The sequence below is a fragment of the Dermacentor andersoni genome, chromosome 6, assembly GCF_023375885.2.
Source record: "Dermacentor andersoni chromosome 6, qqDerAnde1_hic_scaffold, whole genome shotgun sequence".
NCBI lineage: Eukaryota > Metazoa > Arthropoda > Arachnida > Ixodida > Ixodidae > Dermacentor > Dermacentor andersoni.
Window position 1 is genome coordinate 120681384 of NC_092819.1, and position 21864 is coordinate 120703247.

Sequence of the window (21864 nt, forward strand, 5' to 3'; positions counted from 1 at the left end):
CTGTGGCCATTTGGCACCACCTCTAGATGAACGTTACCAGGACTAGCTGCCTGGCGGACCTGGTCTCGCATGCAAAGGAGCGGTCTGCCAGAAGCCTTGGATGACGCCGCGAGGTTGCTCTTCGGCGCTCGTCTCCTGGGCATCACCGACGACCTGGACTGACACCGTTGGCAGAGCTCGTTTCAGAGTTACCCATGGGACGCACGCCAATACAAACCCGGCGGCTCTCCATTTGCCTCTTTCGGCAGCAACGCGTCCGCGCTCTTCACATGGCGGTACCAGCGCCTGCGGAGGGGCGAATGACGAAACCACATCCACCTGCATCCGGACCGAATGGCCGTGCGAAGGGTACGACTGATACACAAATGGATGAAGCGAGATCTCCTGCTTCCGAAACACCGGCCAGCAGGCGGGAATGCCTCTCCTCGACAGCTTCTTTACCCCCCGGCTCCGAGGGAAAGTATAGAGTAGTGATGAAACCACGCAAATGCTTCGACGTATCAAAACTGTCAAATCATCTCTCTCAGTCAACATTCGAGGGTTGCCTCAAAACCACTGCGTTTCAAGGCTTCTCGATTCACTATCCCAGAAACAGCATATCCGTGTAGGTGCGTTCGCTAGCCAATGTTGACCGCCTCACGCACCTACAAGCCTTGCGTTCACAGCTGATTTTACTATCAAAATCCGAGCGTACTTGACTTCTGGTTCGCACCTGCGTCGGTATTTGGTTTCGAGTTTGTTTCAGGTATGTGGCTTCGGGAGAGCCTTATCGACGCTTTAAACTGTTGGACAAAAACGAGGTCGGGACAGCCAGTTACATGAGTCACGGACGGACGTGCTTGGTCACCCTCCAGGGTCCTGGGACTCCACCAAGCCGTATTACGTACTATAGATGCACCCTGCAGTTCCGTGTGTATAAGCTGCTATCAGTGTCTCCATACCGGTCACATGCGAGCCGCGTGTCAATATCGCGCACACACCTCTATGAAGTTGCTCGAGACACGCACATATATATGCGGACTCTGCCAAACAAACAACGATGCTATAATATATAAAGATTCTCCAGTCAAATAGAAGGCTATCAAAGCCCACAGCAGCCCTAAGCGCCGCCAGCGTTCAGTTACACCGGATGCAAGGGACATTGCCATTCCAACGAGCAACCGTTTCGCGTTGCTGTCCCCATCCCCCGAAGAAGACACACCAACATTAACATATACTGACACCGCTTACACCGTGGCTCCGGGTACAGCGATATCATCAAACGCTGCAAAATGCGTGCTGAGCGTGATACAACTTCGACTAAATTGACTGATACGACAGCAGATAATCTGGCAAAGCTCTATGAACATATAACTCAGCTCCAAAAGGAAGTGACGCTCCTCGCCTAACGATGACTTTCTCGCTCGATCAGCTGGACGAAATACGACACGTGAAACAGACATGTCGCTTTCTGCACTTGAATCATCCTCCATGTCTGTATCGACACAGGCTAAGCTGACCCCAACTGAGCTTATCCACTTTGTGGCTCGGCGACCGCAAAAGCTATCCAAGGGGCTGTTGGCCAACCTCCCACCGCTACAATGACTGGTCCTTCGAAAACAACGCGGCACCATTGTGTCCTGCAGTGGAATTGCCGAGTACTTGCCAATAAAGTAGGAGAGGTTCGCCATCGCCTTGCCAAGGGAAAGGTTTCCACTTAGTGTTTGCTCCTACAGGAGACGAATTCGCTTCTGCACGTCGCCGGATTTACTGCGTATGCGTCCCGAACCATCCCTGATCAACGACGGGCCACTAAGCTGGGCCCCCGCAAGGCTCCCGTACATGTGGTGGTTTATTACCCTCAGACGCAAGTCCCCCTACTGTCATGGTGTAATGAGTGGCAAGAAGTGGTGGTAGTGTTGTTTCGTCTCCCTCGCGCGGACGTAATTGTGATGTCATGTTACGTGCGGCCGTATTGCGGAAGTACTCCTCAATTGTGGCTAGGGTGGCTAGCCCATATTCGTAGAACTCACTGTGCTGTTCATTGCTCGTCGGGAGAGACTTCAATGCGCCTCGTCGGTAGGGGTGCTACCCATCCTCTAGTACGAGAGGCAGAATCGTGTTAGACACGTTTACAGGCGCGCAGTTTGCCCTTTTGAATAGCCTGGACACTTCTACTTGCTGTTGGAATCATCCTAGTGTCCCACTGTGCCCGATGGACCTTTCGTAGAGGCTAGGTACGCATGCTGTTTCCTCGAACCGAGAGCCAGACTGTTGGGGTAGTGATCACCGCCCCCTTATAATTGGCTTCACCACGGTCAACCAGCGCCGCCTTCGCGGTCGATGCTAGCTTACTGACTGGGACTTATTCCGCAAGGAATTGAACACCTCGATCGCGGCTACACCGTCTGACCCGTTGCAGGTGTTAACCACAGCCGTGCAGGACGCCACGCCATAAACTTTGTGGAGGAGAATAGATCACCGCCAAATTTTGATCTGTTGCGTCCGTGGGCAGCACGCCGTCATGCAGAGGTAGCGTTAAATCATGAACTGGTCGCCACGGAGCTTCATGCGAACCTAAATAGACTCACCGCGTCGACCCGTCTCTAGGAGAAGCGCCTCGACCGGGAACGGTGGATGGACTGGTGCGCGTCGCTATGCCCATCTGCTCTGTCCCGTTTGACGTCAATGATGCTTCTAGGTTGATGAACACGTAGCCTTCGAACCCGCCTAAGCATGGATATTCATAAAGCCTACGAGAACGTTAGTAACTCGGCATTTATTCGCATAAAGCAATGGCTCCAGCTTCCGCAGCGTGTTTGGGGCTGTGTGACGTCCTTTTTGTGGCACCACACCTTCTGTACCCGAGAGGGCAAGCAAAGAACAAGACATTTTCTCTCGAAGTGGGGCGTACCGCATGCCTCGGGGCTGCCTCCGATACTGTTCAACATTGCCCTAAAGCCCCTCGCGTGTCAACTCGTCGCTATTCTACATACCTTGTTGCTTCTGTCCGCGGACGACGTGACAGTGTGGACACTAGACCCAGACCTGAAACGCCAAAAGGATGATCTCAAGACTGCCCTGAACAAGACGACAGCCTGGTGTGCCCCCATAGGAAAGACACTTTCTGCTACAAAGACTGTATTCATGTCAATCACCAACATACGACGTCGCCGTCAGCTCCAGCAGAAACTCATTTGTTTGAGTCTAAATGGTCAAGCTCTCACCAATGTATCGACGACTCTTGCTCGGAGTCGAACTCGAAGCATCTGGCTCTGCGACTGCATGGGTTCTTTGCGCAAGTCCGTAGCACTCTAATATCCTGCATATTAGCCACCACATTTTTCGAAAGACCGAGGGTGCTTGCTCCCGAAGGGCCCGTGCTTAGGTGCCTTTGATCCTCCAGCCTCATCTTGAATATATGGTTCATTTTCAATTGCTGACACTCAAAGATGAGGCCTCCTTGAAACCACGAACCGAGAAGCCATGGGGGCGATTATGTACTTTCCTCGGCTCCTTCCTTCCCCAAGCCTCTAGGCGGAAGCACAGCTAAACACGATCGAGGCAATGGTGCGCCTGCGTCGAATGACTCGCCGCCTAAAAAGTCAAGCTGTATGTGCGGTGGCGTCTTTAGCCAACTACTGCAACTGAACAGTGTTACAGCCTGTCGCACCCTTGCAGAAATTCTCACATGTCTTACCGCACAGGCCAGCGACAGGCGACCGCTAACTCGCCTGCGACAGTCCAACCGTCAGGTGGCCCAAGAACCCGTTGTCACAACCTCCGGTGACTCACTAGAGATATACGCATGCGCAGCTCTCGGTGGCTGCGTTTTGTACACCAGCCTCGTATGCCACATGTTACCCGACGAGTAACAAGCACGCTTCTATATTGCAGAGCGACCATTTCCATCCGTATTGGTGGAGTTCGCAGCTATATGGAACGGTTTAGCAGCCATGATACCAAAGGTACATTGCTTGTCGCCGAATAGAATGCTTATATACACAGAGTCCACTCAGGCTGTTCGAGAGCTACGAAAAGTGACCGGCTCCCTTGATATAACTTCAGACGTAGACCGCCTTATCGATTCGTGCACCTGTCCTGTTCGGGTATTGTGGACCCGTCGGGATGCATCTGGCCAACAGGACGCAGATGTCGCCTGCCATCCAATAGAAGTCCGAAACCCGCTACCTGGACTTCGTCTGTCCCCAAAGGACAACTTGCTCTCGCACAAAGAATCACTCTGGCGCTCCACGCGTGCACTCATCCCTATGCTTGGATTGGACCTTCCCGGCGACTTAACTTGCCGAGAGGAGGTTATGTTCAGGAGAATCAGCGTGGGCGGTGCCTTGACTGCTGCCATCTAGGCCACTCGGATGTCCGGTGTACTGCCTTCCCGACTGGTCTGCCCCTTCTTTACTGCCCCAACCACAGAGGCAGCGCTGGATTACCTCCTGGGGACCTGTTCGGATCATCACAAATCCCGCACCCGCCACCTGCGCGGCCTTGGTTACCACCCCGGTCGACCACCTGACTTAACGCGATGGACGCACGGACTTCTGTACCGGCCGCTCCTGGACTTCATCGAAGAAACACAGCTGTTTCGCTTTATTTAATTTATGTCGTAGGGCCTGCTGGGGCCAATAAGAACAGTCACGCACGAGAGTTGACTGGGCGGTCTCTTCACGCTGTTAGAAGGCGCTGAATGGGCGGCCCGTCAACGCTCGTGCGGTACTGTTCAGTAGTCGGGCGGCTGCACATCCACTTTCACCGCGTGGCATGGAAGCGGATTGTTGATTTTAGTATAACCGTAGGTGCTGACTGTTGCGTGTTCTCGGCATGCGGCGGTATTTTTCACGTTAATATGGCATGCCGGAGCCACTTGAATGGCCGTTCCTAATGAAAGTGGTTCCAAGATAGCCTGACCCAAGACACACAAAATTCGTCCGAAATCAGCCAAGACCTCGTTTTCAAATATAGTCTGTCTTTTTTTAACAAGCGAAGTGCAGTTAGGTGCAGGTAGGAGCACTATGAGCCTGGTGAGCCGGATTACTGAATAAGTTGAATCTTTGACGTGCTTCAATTGGTTTCATATGCCTTATGCTCTTGAATATGATTTCTTTCCAGATAATCACAACGTGGAAGATTCAGCATCTAGAATGCGTCGTTCGTACAGTGCTTTATTATCCTTACTGTTGTGTCTTCAACTCTGTGTACAATCGTAAGTACCAAATGAATGTGATATGTGCATTGTAGTAGCTCAATACTAAATTACAATGGCTCAAACAATCAAATTTGCAGGAAACTATTGTTTTTCTCATGTTTGTTTCTTTATTGAAATATGAATGAGTTGTGTAGTATTCTCACAAACAAATACCAAATGAGGATGCGAAAGAACTGAACAGGAAATGAGCATTGCATAAAAAAAATCAAGGGCCACTTTGTAATCCCTACGCGGATGAATGTGAAAGCGTTTAGCCCACCGTGCGATGCTTCGAGATTATGCGACACTGCCAGGTCGTGGGTTCAACTCCACTAAATATCGAGGGTTCCACACCCAGATAACGCTGTGGGTTTAAGTGCCTAACCCTATCCTAATTACCTGCAACATAATTACCTTAACCTTAGTTAACACGAAATGTAGTGAGTTTCGCTCCAATTAAAGGGCGAGGTTTCCACGAATTTCTGGGTGATCAGTGGTCACGCCAACGCCTACAACTACGCTGGATTTCCTGCCTCTTGAGGCATATAATGCTTTGGCATTAATAGGAATAGTTAAGGCGAACTTTATAAGTAGGGGGTAGAGGCTAATGTAAACAAAGATATTCATTTGCAGTATTAATATTTATAATAATTTTCTGCGCATTCGACGTGTGTATCATAATAAAACAAAATATCGGTTAATCGATAGCTTAGTTTGTTTTTATTCGTAGTCCCCATTACCTCGCTCTGCCAAAATCAGCTGTGCGATAATACATACTTGCAGTGTTTCAAAAACTAGAAAATATGACCTTTGGGACGCACCCTGCTGTGCACACGTATGGTGCATGCACCTGCAAGAAAAATGTCATCCTGTACACCACCATACGAACGCTGCAGTCTGCTCCGGCCCTCCTGCAGCAATAGGTGGGGCCACTGGGAGGACTTAGCTGAGGTGTGGAAACAGCGCAAATTCCCCTCTCAATCACAGGGCATGGATGTTAGCAATGACAAGGACATGGTTCCAACCACAGTGACTTCATACGAGTGCTCGATATGCATTTTGTTGCTGAGGGGCATTCATCTTGCTCTGAGGACTGAAGTATTCATAAAGGCAGGATGGTGCTTAAGGTGTTTTATTTAAGAAAAAAGCACCCAAAAAAGACGCACACAGGAAACATACAAGAAGACAGGAAAGCGACTGGATTCCTATCTCTTTCCTGTGGATTCATGTCTTCTGGTATGTTTCCTGTGTGCGTATTCTTGTGGCTCGTTTTTTCTAAATGCAATGCACGAACTAGCCCAACAACATGTTTTCTTAAGGGCCCCTTGCCATGGCTAAGCCAGATAACAGTGTGGAACACATTGCGGCATAAAATTTACGCAGTAAGCTACAAAATCAGAACGTTCAGAATGCATGAGTGCATGGATAGCAACATATTCTAGATGAACAAAACTTTATTACTCTAAGCAAGAGTCCGTCTTTGTCCAAATAGAAGTAGTTGCCGTATTTCCGGAGTAACAGTCTTGAACCTTATCTATTATGATATTGAATTCTATTCTAATGTGTTAGGAGGGACAAGTTGATCCATATAGGAATAACGTTCCATGCTTCCATCAGCCAGGAACATACGCACTCTGTGCCAGCGTTTGCAGAGAGACATGCTTCTGATTAAAATATAGCTTCAGAATACCTGAAATTAAATATCAGCAAAAGTACAATTTTTGTATTCTCAGTAATATATGCACTGTCTACTTTATTATCCGACAGTCAGTTGTACAATTCCTAAGGTGAATATTTCATTTATCTCGGTGCGACATAAGACAGGAAGCTCAAATGAAGTTCTGATATTGAGCTGATCGTTTTCAGGGCTGTGCATGGCTCAGGTTTGTTTTCAGACTCAGCCTCCGACGCCATGGTTTACGAAAGCCGCTCTTATAATGATACACACTCACGACACGATGAAACAGGATACAGGATCATGGTGCCGCAAATACCAGGTCTACATTTTCACCATGTGTGTATAATGTCACGAGTTAAAAGATAGACTGTAGAGGGAGAACGAAGAAAGGAATAATATAAAATATATATTTGCCCTATATTACAATTTGCGTGTTCTGTAGGCATAGGTAGCCCCCTGCCTATTAAGTCAAGCCTCTGCTATGGGAATGAGGATTGGGATTTTGAATTTTTAAAGACCTGAATGTTCTAATGCAGGAAACGTATGCACCAATATATCCTTGTGAAATTAGCCCTCCGAAAATTTCTGAAACTTTATGACATCTTTCCATGTCGAGGGCAGGACATCATTATAATGAATTCAATTTCCTTCTTTTTTCACATTGGCCAATATCTCCCATTCCACAGATAATTTCTGTACAGAAGGAATTAGAGCTTTATGTGTCTATACCCGAGATGCAATTCCTGTACACATATCAAATCTGAACCTTAGACTTAAATTTAACCACAGTTTCTTTCCTGAAATCTAAACAATAATTCACTCAAAATACTAAAACAGCAGAAGATTGTTTTACTCAGGCGCAAGCTAGTACCGTATTAGCTGCAGATGTTTCCATAGGTGATGAGAAGAATGGGGTAACGATTTTCTCCCTTTGACTTGGCTGGTGATTTCTTATAGGATTTTCACGTTTTCTGGCATTATCACCAGCAGTAAGAAGCGCGAGAGCTCGGCTCGGCTCATGACGCTCGCGCTATCAGCAGTCTTGGTTTCGGGTGGTTCCATGCTGATGTGAAATGAGGTAACGTCCCGGAAATGTACGACTTTCTTGGTGCCATGCGCCGCAGCAGTGACGACAAGGGTAGGACGGCCAGCAATGCTTGAAGGTGATTGGGCAGCGTCCCAGATTCGTCTCGAAGCTTAATTCAAAGTGCAAGCCATCACGAACGCGACGACACGACGAGCGGCGCTAGTGGCCTTGCTACCAGACAATGCAATTTGAACTGCTGCCCGATGTAGATCAACTTACTCAACTACGACGAAGCCGTAATGTAGCTTGAAGGATACTATGCCCCAGAAGTCGTAGAAATAGCGGCGATTTGTTATTTTTTCTACCGATCACAATAAGAAGAAGAAAGCCTAGAGGATCTGTTGGCGAAATAAGGCGACCAAATTCTGAATACAAAAATTTGGAATGTCTCTCGAACGCATGCTCCTTCACCTAATCGTATGCGGCGTATCAGATGAAGACGTAAGACGACACCTGCTGACTTTGCGGAAGGTAACGTTAACGGAAGCACATGATTTTGTAATCCCAGCTCAAGACGCTGCCGCGATTCCGCGAAGTATGCAGCCAATGGACCAGAGTAGCATACACTTGATGCGGCGGCAGACGCGGAAGCAGAACTGCAACCGAAGCTCGAAAAGACTACTTGCGATAGGTGTGGCAGTGAAGTTCACCAGGAGGGACAGTGCTACCTCATACTTACAGTATTCTGCCGATGCGGTAAGCGAGGTCATGTCGTTCGATTGTGTCGATTACGAACAGGGTGCAAGTACGGAAGCACATACACCCTGTCGGCAGCACCAAAATTACAGCACGGAGGATGCGACAACCTTCCGCACTTCAGCAGCGTATGAAGGCACAAACGGCCGCACTGTTGAGTCAATTCTCGAAGTGATCATTTGGGATGAAATACCTGTGACTATGCTAGTCGACACTGGGTTACAACCTGTTAGAGTCATCTCAATGACCACGTTCAAGCAGAACCTAAGCAGATGACCGCCGCTAAACAGCACCACTCTCAGATTATTTTGTTTTTTGGTGGGGACCTCCCAATTTGTACCGTCTGCTACAACTTAACCAAACACACATAAGTGGCCTCCTCTGCCACTATGGTAATACAAGCGCGGGCTGTGACAACTGCGGTTCATGTAAACGATTGGACTGAATCTATTAGACGGTGAAATGTACACTCATGGAAGGGACATATGCAAGACAAATATACTAGGCTCTGTCAAGGAATACGCTTATTAGGCAGCACACTAGGCCATTGGCAAACTGCATCAACGCCGTTTCGGGCACTCAGCTTTGTATTTATCTTTAAACCGATCGGCTTGTCTGGAAGCTCTGGTTGTTATTCCAGCTGTTGCACTGCATAAAACAAGTAGTAAACACATGACGACTCACCTATTCGAACAAGTAGGAGCCAAACCAAAATGTAGGAGTGAAGTGATGTTGAATTTTTTTTTTCATTTCCTTCAGGCCCCTTCCTCATAGGGTCATCTAATCCTTTCGTTCTTGCCCCTGCACAGTAGCATGTAGACGAATACTTCAATGCCGGGCAACTTGTTTGCTTTCGTATAAAAAGGTGTCCCGCTCTAAATGAATTCTGGGGTTTTCCGTGCAAAAATCAGGATTTAAATAAGAGGCAAACCGTTGTAGGGGAATCCGGAATAATTGCCACCACCAGGGGACTTTTAGCTTGCCACAATGAACAAGGAACGCAGGCGGTTTTGCATGTGCCTCCTTCGAAATGCGGCCGCCACAAGGTCGCCACCTCTCTTTCTACACTTCATTCTCCCTCCAACGTAATATATATATATATATATATATATATATATATATATATATATATATATATATATTGTGACGCTCTTAGGTGCATATTGGGTTCACGAATGTGACGCGCTTAGGTGCATAGTGGGTTCACGCCTCAACAAACAGTATGCGGGGGCACCGAAGGGTAGTGAACGAGGACGACGACGTGTGGCTGGCTGGCTGAATCTCGACAGGCGCTCAGTTGACCAAGGCCATCGCTTCTAACTCTACCCGGCTTCAAAGTAACGCCTTTTGTGGGCGTAACAGAGTGGTGGAGGTGCCGGGGTACGACAGAACGTACCACGGAGTCGCAACATCTAGAACTTCGCCGGAGCCGTCGTCTTGCCGGTCTCTTGCCAACGACCTTCCCTATGGCTCAGGGCGGAGGTGGACAAATGCCAGCTATAGTTTCACCTTCTCAAAGGTCAGCGCCAGTTGGACCTTTGCGGCACTACATGGAACCACGCTCGTTCGCGGGAAAAGTGGGCGAAGACGTCGACGAGTGGCTGATGCACTACGCAAGGGTGAGCCGCTACAACCGTAGGGATTCTGTCACTCAGCTTGAATATGTTGCACTCTTTCTGAGTGAGACAGCGCTGATGTGGTATGAAAACCACGAAGACTCCCTAACAACGTGGGAGCACTTTGTCGAGGAAATTAAGAAGTGTTTTGGCGACACCCACGCCAAACAGAAACGCGCCGAGAGAACACTTGCTCAAAGAGCTCAAGCTCCTGGAGAAACATGCACCATATACATAGAGGAAATCCTCAAGCTGTGCAAAATCGTAAATCCGCAGATGTCTGAGGAAGACCGAGTCGGACATCTCCTCAAAGGAATTGCAGAAGATGTATACAATTTCCTCATAAGTCGGGAACACGTTGATTCCGTCTCAGATGTCGTGCGTCATTGCCGTACGTTTGAGACGTTGAAAACACGTCGCATTGTGCCAAAGTTTGGACGCCTGGCGAATGTGACAACCATTGCCAGCGTCGATGAGAGCCCGTCTGCCGATCTTTCGTCTACTATACGGCAGATCGTGCGTGAAGAACTGCTGCGGCACCAGGAACTTGCGCGCGACGTCATACGACAACCTGACGCTTATTACCCGCAACACATGGCGCCTGCCGCACCCTGCGCTTCCTGGCAACCGGCGGTATGTGTCACAGACGTCAACCACAGAGGTGCTCCATGGCCACGTGAGGACACATTTACGCCCGAACACCGACCAGCAGAACACCCTCGCCCCAGCAGGTTTGCACGCAGACCGACCGTTCCTCCTGTGCAGCAGGCTCAGCCGCTCCGCTCTGCTACACGACCCCCCACGGCTGAGCGCTTCGAAGGGCAGTTCATCGATCGTCGTTTACCTGTGTGCTATAGCTGTGGCGACTTGGGTCACATTGCCAGGTACTGCAATCGCCGCCAACCACCGAGGTTCGACCGATCGACGATGTCTAGGCGGTACCGCGCTCCTCTGGGCGAAACATATTCGCCCTCGCACACATATTTAGGAAGCTTGCCTCACCAGCACCCGGAGCCGCTACGGAACCGTTCTCCAGCATCCGATCGCAGCTTGACACCACCACCCGCTCCCCGTGTAAGCCGGTCGCCCTCTCCGCGGCGTCGATACCCGTCGCCACCTCCGGAAAACTAGCCAGCGCGGCCGTTGGAGGTGAGGTCGCTGGACAATCTTCGATATCGACAGAGATACCTCCAACCATTTGTATGTTTAAGAATAAGGTGTTTGTATTAATTGACGGGGTTTCATCCATGGCCTTAGTGGACACGGGAGCAACCGTTTCAGTGATGAGTCTTGCGTTTAAAAGCTTCCTAGGACGAAAGGTGATGTTTCGCTGGGACCGTGCCGATACGTTTCGCGGAGTGAGTGGGGAGTTGTTGTATCCTGTGGGCGTGTGTAGTGTAGACGTTACCTTAGGTGGTCAAATATTCAACGCGGAGTTCGCTGTTCTACCTCATTCTATGCATGACGTAATCCCGGGTCTTGATTTTTTGAAACTGTGTGGTGCCACCGTCGACTGCAAAACGGGTGAAATCAGTGTAGGTACGAGCTTTGCTGCGGCGTTTATGGAAGCCCCACCGTATCGTGAAAGTGTGCTTTGTGTATCCCGGGATACAGTTGTGCCTCCGTTATCCGCAACGTGTGTTTCAGTCGCCTGTTTCCCCACCACCGACGGAACGTTTGACGCTACCGTGGAGCCCGTTCACCTGAGTTGCATCAAGAGGAATGTACTGATACCGTATTGCACGCTGTCAGTTGTTCAGGGACGCACCGACTTATGGGCCGTAAACTGTTCGAGTGAACCTGCAATACTACCACAGGGTCTGAAACTTGCCGCCTACCTTGAAGATCACGAGCTATCGCTCGCCATTCTTACAGAGGCCCTTGATTCTGCGGATGAGCGCCATTTCGCTAATATCTGCCCTGCGGCGCACTCCTCATTTCTGACTATGGTAAACAAGTCGCTCAGCACTAAGCAGCGTCACGAAGTGGCGAATATTCTGCTAAAACATGCCCGACTGTTTGACTTCTTCCAGCAAGAGGGACCACCATTGTTTCCTCCTTCTCGTATACACCATCGCATCGATACGGGATCTGCCCAACCGCTGCGACAGAAACCATACAGAGTCTCACCGTCGGAACGCAAGGTGATCAATGACCAAGTCCACGAAATGCTAAATAAGAATGTAATCCAAGAATCCTGTAGTCCGTGGGCAGCGCCAGTGATCCTGGTTAGAAAGAAAGATGGTACATGGCGATTTTGTGTTGACTACCGCCGCCTCAACACCATCACTAAAAAGGACGTATATCCTCTTCCGCGTATTGATGATGCTATCGACTGCCTCTCATCAGCGTCTTACTTTTCGTCTGTTGACTTGAGGTCGGGGTACTGGCAGATTCCTATGCACGAGGCAGACAAGGAGAAAACGGCATTTGTAACACCAGATGGACTTTGAATTTAATGTGATGCCGTTCGGGCTCTGTAATGCGCCTGCAACTTTCGAGCGCTTCATGGACAACATCCTGCGTGGTTTGAAGTGGGAAGTATGCATGTGCTATCTAGATGATGTAGTGATTTTCGGGCGCACGTTCAGTGAGCACAACGCACGTCTCGATCTTGTGCTAGACTGCTTGGACAAAGTGGGTTTGGTGCTCAACTCGAAGAAGTGTCATTTTGGAGAGCGCCAAACACTCGTTCTGGGACACCTAGTGGATAAGGACGGTATACGGCCTGATCCAGCGAAGACTGCTACGGTGGAAGCCTTTAAGCAACCTCGCCATGTAAAAGAGCTACGCAGTTTCCTAGGGCTTTGCTCGTACTTCCGCCGGTTTATTCGTGGATTTGCCAACATCGCGTATCCGCTGACATGCCTCCTCCAGAAGGGCGTTCCCTTTGAATGGACTCCTGAATGTGAAGCTAGTTTTCGTGAGCTGAAGTCTCGTCTGACGTCTCATCCCATTCTTCGACACTTCGACCATGCGGCTCCCACAGAAGTTCATACGGGCGCTAGCGGTATTGGCATCGGCGCCGTCCTTATTCAACGCGTCGACACCAAAGAACACGTCGTCGCCTATGCGAGTCGTTCTTTAAGTAAGTCCGAGCGTAACTACACCGTTACAGAGCAAGAATGTCTTGCAGTTATTTTCGCAGTACAGCGCTTCCGGTCGTACCTGTACGGGCGCCCCTTCACTGTGGTGACAGACCATCATTCTCTCTGCTGGCTGGTTAATCTCCGTGATCCGTCGGGCCGGCTTGCGCGTTGTACACTCCGTTTACAGGAATATAACTTTACCGTTTCTTATAAAAGCGGCCGCCGACACGCCGACGCTGACTGCCTCTCGCGCATGCCGCTTCCAACGACGGACTGCGACGCGGACAACTTCGACTGCTATATCGCATCACTGGAGCCGGGATTTCCTGATATAAATACCTTCAAGGTCGAGCAACAAAAAGACAGAACTTTAGAACCACTGCTCATTACTGCAAGGCAATCAGCACCATCCACTCGTTTCTGTGTTCGTGATGGGGTTCTTTACAAAAAGAACTATTCTACTACAGGCCCACGATATCTTCTGGTGGTCCCGGAGAGTCTCCGTGTCTCCGTCTTGCGCGCTATCCATGACGACCCAATATCTGAACATTTGGGTTCTGCGCGAACTCTCTACCGCCTCCAAGAAAGGTTCTACTGGCCTAAAATGCGCCAGACGACCGCCCAGTATGTGTCCAGCTGCAGCGAGTGTCAACGTTATAAGCGTCCGACGATTGTTCCTCCTGGTCAACTCCATCCAGTGCCACCCCCCAGCTCTCCCTTTGAGCAAGTTGGCATCGACCTCCTCGGTCCTTTCCCGCGTTCATCCGATGGGAATCGCTGGATTATCGTGTGTGCCGATCACTTGACACGCTACTGTGAGACAGCTGCAATACCATCGGCTACTGCAACCGAAGTGTGTATTTTTCTGCTGCGTTTTGTCATTCTCCGACATGGACCTCCCAGAGTCATCATCAGCGATCGTGGGCGGCAGTTCACTGCAGACGTGGTCGAAGAGATGCTTCGTCTATGTGCTTCAAGGTTTCGACATTCCACCCCGTATCATCCCCAAACAAATGGCCTTACGGAACGCACGAACAGAACTCTTACTAACATGCTGTCCATGTATGTCGAGTCAGATCATAAGAACAGGGACAGCGTGCTACCTTTCATTACGTACGCATTTAACACCTCAAAGCATGAAGTTACGGGCTACAGTCCCTTCTTTCTTCTCTACGCTCGTCCGCCTCGTTATACACTAGACTCTATCTTCCCGTTTTCCAGCCACGATAATCTTTGTATATCAGAGGCAGTCTGTCTTGCTGAAGAAGCCCGACGACTTGCTTCGTTACGCACTCTTGTTTCACAAGACCGCTCGAAGGCACGCTGCGACCGCCGACGCCGACACGTGATATATGACCCTGGTGATTTAGTGTTGCTCTGGAAACCAACCAGGAAACGTGGACTATGTGAAAAACTGCTGGCCCACTATGTTGGACCCTATGTTATTACGGAGCGCATCAGCGAATTAACCTACCGCATAGCACGTCTCACATCAAATGGCCGACGGTCAGCAAAGACTGAACTTTCGCATGTCGCCCGTTTAAAGCCCTTTATTTCTCGACAGCCTGTTTGACTTGCCCGGCGGGCTTCGTCTGCGCGGAGGGAAATGTGACGCTCTTAGGTGCATAGTGGGTTCACGAATGTGACGCGCTTAGGTGCATAGTGGGTTCACGCCTCAACAAACAGTATGCGGGGGCACCGAAGGGTAGTGAACGAGGACGACGACGTGTGGCTGGCTGGCTGAATCTCGACAGGCGCTCAGTTGACCAAGGCCATCGCTTCTAACTCTACCCGGCTTCAAAGTAACGCCTTTTGTGGGCGTAACAATATATATATATATATATATATATATATATATATATATATGTATATATATACAATCTTAGAGAAAGAGGACGACGACGAGTTCCTTGAAGACTTGTGCCTACGTTGTCCTTGCTGTGTGACCTCTCGCGGGGGGGGGGGGGGTGATTCACCGAGGGCTTCATTATTTAAACTGGAACGCCTCTCCACAAAAGGATTGACAGTTGGGCTAGTTGGTACGGTAGCATGATCGTGGCTTCTAGCGCGAAGTGAACACGTCCTGGCCGCTCGTCCTGTCTGCTCCTTTCTGTGTCCATGTTCACTTCGCGCTAGAAGCCAAGATCATGTCGCCTCTCCGCACTTGGCGGAGGTGCGGGGCCGTTTACAGATCTGGATCTACGCAGCCTGACGCTTCCTCCAGCTTCTACCATGCCACCCCGCTGCTCCCAGGCATCGCCTGTCGTGTGTTGCGGTGCTCTATGCCATCGAGATCCTCCTGTCTTCTGCGGCACCGGCAACCTTGACTTGGAAGACTGATTCTCGTTAGATGACTGCTTCGGTGCGCATAAGAAATGGGATGACACAGCTAAACTCACTCACGCCATCTTTCAAGAACTGCCTTCCTATTCCCTATTCCTATTCCCTTCCTGCCTTCTCTTTTATTGAGCTGGTTCAATCATACAGGTACCTAGGTATCATCTTCACTAGCGAGCTGACATGGTCAGAAATTATCCAAAATCTGGTTACTGCCACTAATCTATCCCTGGGATTCATAAGACGGCCACTATCATCATCACCCTGTGTGATCCGTCCACTAGCATATTGAGACGTGTACTTATATTTATCGGGTGACCACGTTTCGCCACCTAACAAACGTTATCGCACAGCGCTTGACGCGCCTGCATGTATCCGAAGTTTCTGGAAAGTTATCGATGCTTCTATCCGCTGTCTGTTGTCGCCAAACCTTGTGTTATCCGATTTCATCGCGCGACTCGAATGGTGTAGAACTTTGTGGAAGGCAAGCGGGTCCCGACGATTAGCCGCGAACATTCGATGACTGCTGTATAAAAGCCGACGCGCTTGACCCGCTGATCAGAATTTCGACGATCGCCGACCATGTTCGTCGCTATCGTTGTGCTATAAGTGTAGCCTGTTTTTGTGGGCACAGGTTCGCCCAATAAAGGTTTGTTTTGTCTTTCACAGTATTGCTACTGTGTTCTTCTTCAACGTCACCACCACGTGACATCTGGTGGAGGTGCTTTTCGTTCATGTACGGGACGCCCCCGACAAGCCGTGATCCCAGCCCGGACGGCAAAGGGAACATCTACGTAGTCCATCTACGGACCATTGAACAAGCCGCCGTCTTCAACAGCTGCCCCGCAGCACGGACTTCTACCTGAGAAGACCAAGAAGGTTGTGGCCAAGGCCACCACAATGGCAGGCCCAGCGTCCCCCGTCGTGCTGCAGCAGCCCAGGGAGCGTCGGACGTTCAGCGGTTCAACATTCGAGGACCCGGAAACCTGGCTTGAGACGTATGAGAGGGTCGCTGCATTTAACAGCTGGAACAGCGACGACAAACTGCGACATGTCTTCTTCGCATTGGAAGACGCTGCCAGGACGTGGTTCGAGAACCGAGAAGCCACCTTAGCGACGTGGGACCTGTTCCGAAGCGGCTTTCTGCAGACCTTCACAAGCGTCGTACGCCGAGAACGAGCCCAAGCACTACTAGAAACCCGAGTGCAGCTGCCTAATGAAACCACCGCGATCTTTACCGAATAAATGAGCCGCCTATTCGGTCACGCCGACCCGGAAATGCCCGAGGAGAAGAAAGTCCGCTTACTGATGCGTGGTGTAAAGGAGGAACTTTTCGCCGGAATGGTACGAAGCCCACCGAAGATCGTCGACGAGTTTCTTCGCGAGGCCACTAGCATCGAGAAGACACTGGAAATGCGGAACCGGCAATTCAACCACCGCACGAACTCGACAAACTACGCCGGGGTTGCGTCACTGGCCACCGACGACCTGCGCGAGATGATCCGAGCGGCCGTGCGGGAGGAACTACAGAAGCTGTTGCCTTCATCACAGCCTCAAGTGGCTTCGATTGCCGACGCCGTACGTGAGGAACTCCAACAACAACTCGGAGTAGCCTCAGCCGCAAACGATGACATACGCCACCACAGGCCGCCGTCACGCTCCCCCTCCGCGCCCACGGCAGGGCCCTGCGACGACACAGTTGTCGTCCCCCACCACTCCCGCCGCCAGCACGCCAAGCCGTCACAGGACGCGGCGTTCAAAGGAAGACTGACGTTTGGCGAGCCCCCGACCACCGTCCGCTTTGCTATCATTGTGGAGAAGCCGGGCATATCTACCGCCGATGCCCATACCGGGAGATGGGACTGCGAGGGTTCGCCGTTAACGTGCCCCGACCCCAGATTGGCGAACGATCTCGCGATATCACCGACTACCTCGCCGCCACTCAGTGAAACCCTTGACGACCGTCCCGTTCGCCGTCACCAGGCCGCTACCTGTCACCGCAGCGCCGACCGTACACCCGCCCAGCCCGAGGCCGCTCTGCGAGCCCATATCCGGAAAATAAAAGCAGCAACCGATGGAGGTGCGGTTGCTGTTCGTCGAACTGACGAAGATCCTCCGCCGCCGATGAAGACGACGAAGAGACCACCTCGACGACATAATAACGACATGCCGCCGTCCCGACGAAGTCAGGAAGCCAAGTCTACACCGACGAAAGACGACTTGACGACGCGACGTTCCAACTTCAGTTCAACACGACGCAGCCGTGATCCGAAGCCAAGACCTAACTGCAACGCCAGACAAAGAACCACCGACCTCAACATGCTTCTCAATGGCCACGCAGTCACCGCCTGAGTCGACACAGGGGCCGATTACTTAGTCATGAGTGGACACATTGTCGCCCAGTTGAAGAAAGTTAAAACTGCATGGGAAGGCCATGAAATTCGAACCGCTGGAGGACACCCTATTACGCCGACTGGAATCTGCACGCCAAGAATTACCGTTCATGACCGGACTTACCCTGCCACCTTCGTAATCCTCCAACATTGTTCACGAGACGCCATTCTCGGCATGGACTTCCTGAACCAACACGGCGCAATCATAGACCTGAGGTCAAAATCGATAACGCTGTCGGAAGATCAAGCGATACCGCCGGAGAGCTCTCGCAGTCACCACGCCTTGAGTGGGCTCGAAGATCAAGTGAGCATCCCGCCGCGCTGCAGCATTATTATTTCCGTCCGCACCGAAACTCCCGCTGACGTAGAAAGCATCGTCGAGGGCGACCAACATCTACTGCTCGACCGTCAAATTTGCGTCGCAAGAGGGATCGCTCGACTCCACGGAGGGAAAGCGGAAGTTATGCTAACCAACTTCAGCCAAGATTTCAAGCACATCAGTAAGGGCACGGCAATCGCGTACATCGAGGAAATTGTGGAAACCAGCAATGCCTTTGTCCTCTCGGATTCTGCCGCATCTACCCCGATGAGCATAGTCCGCGAACCAGACTTCGACGCAAATCCAAGTCTTCCCATGAGTAAGCAGCAACAGATCAGAAGTCTTCTCCGACGATACAAAGACTGCTTTTCGACGTCATCGAGGATTCGACAAACACCAGTTGCAAAGCATCGCATAAGAACCGAAGAGTGCGCTCGAACACTCCGCCAGAGCCTTTACCGAGTTTCGACGCGAGAACGTGAAGCTATTAGGCAACAAGTCAAAGAAATGCTGCGCGACGACATCATCCAGCCGTCGAAAAGCCCGTGGGCATCTCCTGTAGTCTTGGTGAAGAAAAAGGACGGAACCCTACGTTTCTTCGTCGATTATCGTCGTCTGAACAAGATCACGAAGAAGGACGTATACCCCCTCCCACGAATAGACGACGCACTGGATCGGCTCCGCAACGCTAAATACTTCTCGTCGATGGACCTCAAGTCTGGCTATTGGCAAATAGAAGTCGACGAAAGAGATCGCGAAAAGACCGCCTTCATCACCCCAGACAGCCTCTACGAGTTCAAGGTTATGCCATTCGGACTGTGCTCGGCGCCCGCAACGTTCCAGCGCGTGATGGACACGGTTTTAGCAGGATTGAAGTGGCAGACCTGTCTCGTATACTTGGATCACGTCGTCGTCTTCGCCGGAAATTTCGACGATCACCTTAGGCGGCTTGCAACAGTAGTAGAGGCCATCAGTTTATCAGGACTTACTCTGAAGCCTGAAAAGTGCCGCTTCGCTTACCAGGAGCTTCTATTTTTAGGCCACGTCATTAGCGAATCTGGAGTCCGCCCCGACCCGCAGAAGACAGCTACCATCGCAAAGTTCCCGCAGCCCATCGACTAGAAGGCAGTGCGTAGATTCCTTGGCATGTGTGCCTACTACAGGCGCTTCGTCAAGGACTTTTCACGCATCGCGGAGCCGCTAACACATCTAACCAAATGTGATGTCGAGTTCAAGTGGGAAACGCCGCAGGCGTATGCATTTCAAGAACTCAAACGACGCATGCAGTCGCCGCAGGTACTTGCACACTTCGGCGAGGACGCCGTTACCGAAATCCACACTGACGCCAGTAGCCTAGGCCTCGGTTCCGTCCTAGTTCAGAGGAAAGACGGACTTGAACGGGTGATGTCGTATGCTAGCCGGTCGCTGTCAAAAGCGGAAGGCAATTATTCTACGACTGAAAAGGAATGCCTCGCGATCATTTGGGCTACAGCAAAATTGCGCCCTTACCCATATGGGAGGCCATTCAAAGTTGTCAGCGACCATCACGCGTTGTGTTGGCTAGCTAACTTAACCCTTTGTGGTACAGTGGTACAAATATGTACCACTTTTGGGCCACGTTTTAAAGGCCCGTAATTAAATAACTATTCAAATTGACGCCAAATTTACTAGTGCTGCCATCTACCAAGGTATGTAGAAAGCTTTATGTCTATTTTTATTTTATTCCGTCAATTGGCGCGAAGACCAACGAAGTTATTGCAAAAGCCTTCATTATGGTTAGGTGCACGCTGCTGTGGCATGGGAAAAACTAACTGAAAACGCTGCTTCACAATGCCTGGTAAGAATCCCCTTTTACCCATTTACTAAATGAAACCTAGCGATTCATTTGCAACCATATACGTGCACCTAGGGCACCCTAATCGTTCACCGTTTTGAATCATCAGTTCTCGGCTTGCTTTTGGCTTACGTTGTTAGGCCTAAGCGGACGGCTATCGCACCGGCCAAATCGTACAGGCCGTATATTGGCATTCTTTCTGAAAGCGGAGGTATTTTTTCATAAAAGCAACATAGCTGAAGTCACTCCTCGACTGACTTACCTGCTTGGTACCTGTAGTCGCCAACTCGCGCGGGCCTGTTTATCACAGGTCGCTTGTCCCCTTCGCCTTTGCGTGGCTTTACCGGTGTGAAAGCAGAGTAGCGCGATACGATAGCTATATCAGTTAGAGATTCTAATATTCCTAACTAAACACATTACAGGTCGCAGCCTTACACAGAAGGAGGCTGTTGCCCTCTTATTTCAATTGCCTGACAATCCAGAAGTCAGTGAAGACGACTGGGACAGCGGAAGCGATGATGAGTTCGTTCCAGAGCTAGCGCCAGTCGAAGAGGAAGACGCTAATGATGGTGTCCTTTCCAGGCACGTACCCAAGGGGGGGCCCGGGCCCCCCCCGAAATCAAGTGGCATACCCCCCCCCCCTCCCCACCCACGCCACCACTCCTCACACATTCCTAAAGCGCTGCCAGATCAATGTTGAGACTTGGCAGCTGTTCATCGGTCAGCATTATGCTGCCTTTTTCACTCCTTTTAGATGGCGGTATAGTTATCGGCATCTCTTGTAATGTGAAGGACGGTTTTCTCATAGGTTCCGCACCCGCACGATTAACTCTAGATGCGTTCAGTTGTCACCATCTATTCACCCGTCACGCGCATAGCTGTTGCTTTTCTTAGTTCAACCATCTTTGTTTAGGCTGATCCTGGGACCAGGAGAGGGATGCGGCTGTTACTCAGCTGGTCTGTACTCTCATGGTCTGTACTCTCATGGAACGAGTTGCGGCCGGAGAAAACGCCCATTGCGTTTAACTTATCCCTTTGCTTCATTATTTCCTTGAGTTACGGCTCACCGCGACGCTGGCAGATGCCCGGAACCATATACATGTGATATGGGCTAGATAAGGTGGGAAATAAAATAATGTGAAAGAGCGTCCATCATGAAACCCTGCAATAACCCTTAAACCCATAAGCAAGATGACTGTCGCCCGTTACCTCGTCTGTTTTTCCCTAATTGTATAGCACTTTTCGTGCAAAATTGGCAACTGGAAACAAAAATCGCAAGGAGTTGAGAAATTAAGCGATCTACTAAGGGAGAGAGCCAAGGCAACAACTAAACTGCAAGCAAAAGCGAATAATAAAAAAATTAACCGTTGTTTATGAGAATATTTATGCATCAACATCTTTTTTTATTTAAAAAGGAAGTAGAGAAAAGGCCGCCAGAAGTGGAGAACAATTACTTGTTTTGAATGACGCTTCTACAGTTATCGGTCGAACCGCCTCACGTAGCCACTTCTCTGCTGAGCTTATGTGGGTGTTTTTCTAACCTTTCGCGGTGAGCGCAGTACGTCTAGAATCGCAGAGGCCTGCGCTCTACGCGGTTGTATGGGACTGGCGGCCGCACAGCGTTACGCAATTC

At 50.4% G+C, this 21864-nt stretch overlaps 1 protein-coding gene and 1 long non-coding RNA gene across 4 annotated transcripts in view; one reads left to right on the top strand and one right to left on the bottom strand.

Moving 5' to 3' along the window:
• The window catches only part of LOC129382416 (uncharacterized), a 131550-nt gene that overhangs the window by 62394 nt on the left and 47292 nt on the right, over positions 1–21864 (bottom strand). The gene's annotated exons all lie outside the window — the stretch shown is intronic.
• The window catches only part of LOC129382732 (uncharacterized), a 98060-nt gene that overhangs the window by 38395 nt on the left and 37801 nt on the right, over positions 1–21864 (top strand). The window contains exon 2 of the long non-coding RNA XR_008610777.2: positions 5107–5200. This is a non-coding gene — a long non-coding RNA (uncharacterized lncRNA). The remainder of the gene's footprint in view (positions 1–5106; positions 5201–21864) is intronic.